This window comes from Hordeum vulgare, chromosome 4H (genome assembly GCF_904849725.1).
Source record: "Hordeum vulgare subsp. vulgare chromosome 4H, MorexV3_pseudomolecules_assembly, whole genome shotgun sequence".
Taxonomy (NCBI): domain Eukaryota; kingdom Viridiplantae; phylum Streptophyta; class Magnoliopsida; order Poales; family Poaceae; genus Hordeum; species Hordeum vulgare.
In genome coordinates, this window is record NC_058521.1 from 279,924,172 (window position 1) to 279,930,552 (window position 6,381).

The 6,381-nt window shown below is 42.5% G+C and overlaps 1 pseudogene; it reads right to left on the reverse strand.

Annotated features, from left to right (window-relative positions):
* Positions 1 to 2,793: 2,793 nt before the first annotated feature.
* Positions 2,794 to 3,606, reverse strand: LOC123446372 (annotated as a pseudogene).
* Positions 3,607 to 6,381: the final 2,775 nt, after the last annotated feature.

Genomic DNA, 6,381 nt, shown 5'->3' on the forward strand with positions numbered 1-6,381 from the left:
GTAAAGGAAAAATAACCCCTTTCCTTTATATATATATACAAGGAACAAGTAGCCTTCGCCACCTATTCCTGAATTAAGGGAACGCGAGAAAGATTTCTCTATGTCAATTCAAAACAAAACAAACAGACGACTGAATCCTATAAACAAAATTCTTTTGAGAAGAGCTTGCGCCTATGCTTCTATAAAAATCACCTATGTGGAACGGATGTTTCTACTTGGTCATCATAGACCAGCAAATCCATTTGAGAGCTGTCTTTCTTTGATGGTAGTGTCCTTTCTTCACGCTCACCATCTCTGCAGACTTAACAAGATAATCCACGCCAACAACCAAAGCCAACAAGCCTTTGCTCAGAAGCTCTTTCTTCATCTAAGCTTTTAGTAACATTAGTTGTCATCAATAGGGTGGAACGCATTAACCAGTAGAAACCTTGCTTCAAGGTAGATTCTTACATGTTTGGAGTTTCGTCTGGATCCAGGTACCTCAACTATTGGCCTTACATGGCCTGACATGGGTATTCCCTCTTTCTGGTCCCACACTTCTCCAACAGAGCTCCCTCACTGAGCGAGCATTCGGCATTCCTAGTATGCTCCACTCATTCTACACCAAGCACCCAATCACGGGATCAGAATCACACTCTAGATCATACCTTTCACGAAAGAAAAGGACACGCAGCCGCTGCTAAACCAAGATCTCCATCTCTTGACTCCGTCAATCAATCTTACCTTATAGGGCACAAAGGTATATTTACCATACGAGATGTGTGCACCTACTAAAGGGAATAGAAAGATCTTGGGCACAAATACTCCACTTTTCACGAAAAACATAGATTCACCAATGATTGGTTGGACTAAATACTACATTTATTTGCTCAGAAGAAGGAAAGTTGGCTGTCAGAATGATTTCTCGTACGTAGTCTTTCTAGGACCATTCCAACAGGATGCTCAGAGGTGGGTGGAGAAAAAGCTCAAAAGGCATACTTCCTGCGCTTTCAGAGGATCTAAATCAGTGTTCATCCTTTTGCTTTTCAAAGCCCCTCACAGTAAATATGTAAATTCGTTTCGCAGAAATTCAGAGATTTTCGATCTCCTCGAAAGAAAATGAGTTCGATCAGCAACACCGGTCTCCGCAGCGCCAGGATAAAGACCTTCTTTTTACCCATAACCTTTCTCTGCAGCATTGGAACCAAGATCGGGCTTGGCATAGTTACGAGGTTCCCGTTCTATTTAACTAACACTAACTGAAGCTAATCGGAAGCTTTCTTCTCATGCGACTCTTGGATCGAAAAGAGGCTGCTGGACTGGACCACGGCTGAAACTGCCAGGCACGGACTAAAAGCTTTTATCAGGGATTCCCGAGTCAAACGACTACCATACATAGCATAGAGCTGGAAGCTTCACTAGTGTACAGACAAGACTGGATGTGAACATGGGCGGACATTGGCTATGTATGGGGCACTCACTAATCACTATTAGTAGGAAACAACTAGCAGAAAGAAAGATGAACTCACTTTCACTCCTTGCTCTTCAGCACGTACTCACACAAGGGACTCTCAAATCTCTATTTCAGACCATAATCTTTCGATCCCTTTACCGAAGTGATTGATAGCAGGGCTAAAAAATCATAGGGCTTCTTCTATTTTTAGTGTTAACTCACTTCTATTCTATATCAAGATAGGGGCTTCAGTACTTGGCTGACCGCCCGGTGGAAGACCTGGTTCTACCACACAAGGGCAGCTTTCGTAGTCCAGGATTATTTTCCTCTTATGTAATTTCACCTCAATGTGGAAATGTCCGATCTTATTCCAAAATATAAGGTCTTCATGAAGGTTTGTCTTGTTTCAGGAATATAGGTACCGAAGTTCAATAGCGGTAGGTACCAAGGAGAAGACGAGGAAGGGCCGGTTGGCAAGACTAGCTAGACTGACCTTCCAGCCATACTCCATCCAATATCGAACGAAAGTGCTAAAGGTTTCATGTGATGCTGACCTCAATGAACCAGACCTCGATAATTCGCTCATCCCTTCGCTCCGAGGATTGGTCGAGTACTTGGCCACATGAATGAGTAGGCCTGTTGCCGGGATGTCCCATTAAAAAGGCAGGTCCCATATTTGAAATAAAAAAATAAGATCAGATAGCGCTCAAGAGGTTTTTCTCCATACGAGAATCCTTCACTCGCAGGGAATTCAAATAGATGTGTTGAAGATCATCAAAGAAAGGAAAAAGACTGAATTCGATCCATCTCCTCCCTTTTCTTTAAACCAAGAGCTACTCCTCCCTTTTCTTTTTTTATGTAATTTCAATACCATTTCGTTTGTGTTCATGTTTTCAATTTAGAACCCCACGGAAGTGAATAGAAAAAAGAAAAATACCCCTGTGATACGCCTTCCTTTACCTATTTCTAGATTGATTGATGTTAAATGCAGGGAAACTTGCCATTCCTTCTTTCCTTTGAAATTGTACATTTTTTCGATTCTGAACTAATTGTATCCTTTTTGTTCCCATAGAGCTTTCTTGCCTAGTGACTAAGGATTTTCACACTTGTTGTGTCTATAAAAGATTTTCTCATAAAACACTAATAGAAGTGTTAGAGGGATTCACTTTTGATAAGAATCCAAAAGCAAGTTCCCTATACTACCTTCTTTCCCTCCTCTGTTTCTGTCTTTAAGAGGCAGTGCATCCGGCAGGAATCGAACCTACTTTTTGACCCATTTGGCCTTTCTAGGTTGGTGGGCGCTTTCACCATTCAGCCATGGATGCTTTAGCGAGTGAACTATGTTTTTATTTGAGAGCGAACTAGGTTTTTAGTGGTATTCCTTCTTGAGCTTCCATTTCTTTCGTTAAGGGTGATTCAGGAAAAGATGGAATAGGAAGACGTGTTTCCAGAACGAACAAGATACAGGTAGAGAAGGGGAAGTTAGCAAAGTTAGACAAGATTGGAATGGGCATAGGAACATGTATTGATGTACCAGATCGGCTAATGCTCCCAGGTTGATGCGATGTATTCCACCAGTTGACTGGAGACTTTATTATTGGTATATCGATCGGTCCAGCATGGATTGAAATAGGAGCCGGTTCGACAGGAAGCTTTTGAAAACGCATTGCACCCAGGTAAATAAGGAACAAGATGAATACAGAAGTTAAACGAGCATCCCACACCCGAAAGGTACCCCACATAGGCCTTCCCCGAAACCCCCCAGTCACTAACGTAAACAAAGTAGAAAAAGCACCAATTTCTGTACCGGTTCCGGAAGAGCAAAGAAAAAGGTGATGTTTTGTTAATGGGAACAAGGAACTGTTTATAGCTGTCGCGATATAAATAACTATACTCATCCGAGCCGCAGGAACATGTACATATGAAATACGAGAATTTCCACCTTGTTGAAGATCTGGTGGTGCTACCCAAAGACTTAAATGAATAGCCATCGCTGTTAAGAACAACCGAGATCCAACGAAAATTTGCGCGTAGCTTTTTGTATTTGACATAAAAAAAATAAGGTTGTAATAACGAAACTGACATTTTATTTTCCTTGCCTTGCAAGTGGAACAAGAAAGACTATATAGTTATTTTGATTCTATAAACAATCAAAGGATTTCGCATGCTTTCCATGGAATGATGGAATTCCCCTTGCTTAGTTTTCGCTCCGCTCGTGCGTGGCACTCCTTGCTTGCGGAGAGGCATATCGGAAAAAGAAGGATTTACTTTCTATACGGGCTCGTCCCCTCTTACCCCTAACTAACAATTATGCTGCTCTCGCCTTTTTGCAATCTTATCTTTCAAAAATGCACTACTAATTTTTACGGCCTCCTTAGTCACCCTATCCACTCTCGTCCTGTTTTCGGGTTCCCTTTCAGGGGATGAGGATATTTCGATGATTTCTCCCTTCATAGGTGGAAAACGCGTGGGTGAGTAGAGTCTGTGCTTTGCTTTTGGGGGCACCGGCAAGAAGCTTCTCAGCCACCCTACTCTTACTTGATTAGCTACTAGTAACTAGGATCGTTCAAACAGTTAATCAGCAATGCGTACTTCTTTCCTAGTTGAGTGGATCTGCGTAGCAGAGCCCAATCTTCTACCACAAGCTCTGACGTGACTTGTTGTACTTGATTCACCCACGTAAATAGACAACTTGGATAATAAAAGTCATCCCATAAAAGAGAATTGAGTCCGCATGTCGGCAAATGATTTGGAATTGAAACTGGCTACAAAGGAAACCGAAGCCCTAACTCCCCATTCTTTCTTTCTTACATCGCCATCGAGCCTTGGCTGTAGAGTCACTCGTTTCTAATCACAATGGATTTATGTTTTCTTTGGCTTTTCCATTCGCTTCGTTCAACCCTGATCTGGATAGATAGCTCGGCTTCTATTAGCTGAGAATGGTTTTGTCAAGGAAAGGTTTCGCTATACAACAACAATGAACTCACTTCTGATCAAATTGGATTGTATGGATCGGTAATCTTTCTCCGTCTTGTGAGAGAGAGTCACTTGCTGTATTGAGAGCGGGCGGGTGACATGCATTAAGCGAAATCAATTGTTATGTTTTTTATCTTCTTTGCGCGAGAAGACCCTTGACTGAGGAGATGTGTTTGGCTTGGATGATGCCGCTATGCTCCTATTCACTTCTAGAGACCGCTCTGAGTTTGCCGGTTTTGCGGCAACCCTTTCACTAAGAACATTTTAGCCATTAACGAAATGCCACTATTCCACAATGCTTCTTTGATTTATGTGTAGAAGCGGTAGTAGTGAAGAAAATGGAGGGAGAAGAAAGAAAGCGATGTTACACGAGAATAGATCACATCCGCCAGCCAGCCATGCCATTAGATAGATCCGCTCTGAGTCTTCTGCAGGATGAGATCCGCTTGGTCTTGTGATAGGGGCTTGAGGAGGAAGAAGAGGGGAATTCTGAAAAAAAAGAATGGATCTCCTTATTTATAGGGAACAGGACGTGTGACTTCCTCAAACGAAACGAATGTGGCTTTCGTGATAAGGCAAATCCTTCGTTCGGTACAATCAACATATTGAATCTACGCTCGCTCAGCTCGGTGCTGAATGAACTCCTTCATTGATTCTGGGCTGCTCGTAGGGGGACTGTAAAAGCAAGCGTAGGAGATAAAAATGCGAGTCGAGTCCCATGGGTAAAAAGGGGAAGCAGGAAAGGGTTCTGATGTGAATTCTTCTGGTTTGTATATCTATCTCAGCCTTGCTTGAAAACCTAAAAATTGACTTGCATCTTCCCTTATCACACTACACTTTCTCTTCCTTATTCCATTTCACTGAGCTAAACAACACTTTTTCATGTATTCACCCGAGATATTATAGAAATTGGTCATATTGATCTGTCGTCTTGTTCTCGATTGGAACTTGCTGCTGTCTTGGTTGGTTTGAGAGCAGGCACTGTCTATATATCCAAAACCGGAGGAGAGTTTGGGTTTGGATCGCAGACGATCAGAGATTTTGGATTGAGATGGATGGTTGTGCTTGAAGTTACGAGTCGGGTAATGCTAAGTTGAATCGGCTGATCCGTTTCATCCTCTTTCGGCAAAGGAGGTTGGACTTTAGTTAGCTAAAAAGAGTACCGGCAACCTGTCTGTGCCCCTTGAGTCTATAGCCGCCAAATCTAAAGATTCCTTAAGTTGTCGTACGGCTTCTTTTTCTTCTTTTGTCAATGATCGGTGACAATGAATGCTACGAATGTTCGCTTCCACTAATGTCGTATAAGAATTGTGAGGTGCCCATACCTTCCCAGAAAGAAGAAGAGTCATTGTCGTTTCTTGACCGATATGAATGCACATATTTACCCTCGCCTCGGGAAATACCACTAGTAGAGTCTGGAGAAGGTGTCGTTCAGGAGAGATGCTGGGCTCTAGATATGCGAGTGAGATACCCACCCTCGGTCATGACCTGGGTTGAAGAAGGAATCTATGTTCTTGGAAGCAAAGAAAGAACTCCGGTATTCCGACCTTATCTTTTTGCTCAAAGAACGAATCAAACCGCTTGTCGAAGCCCTTTATGATATGTAAACCTGGATCGAGTCAGATTTGGGGTGGCTGAACCCACTTAAGCTGAAGCCTTAGTAGATGTCGACGGAAAGGTGAGAAGAGTTGATCGAACCTACCAAGCAACGGTTAGTTGTGCGGTGTACATAGAGGCTGGTTTCGCCATTAGCGATGAATTGGATTTATTAGTAAGGGAATGAATGAAGCAGACCGGAAAGAAGATGGATTTTGGAATAGAAAGAATTCCTCTTCTAGGTTTCTACTTCAAGTAGTAAGCAAAGGATCCTACCTGCTTGTCTAATGGTTGAAGACCTTGGCGGCCTCTAGTTCTTCTATCAAGTTTTTTAGCCTAGCGCAAACGAATAAGCTTAAACAAATGGTTTCTTTGGC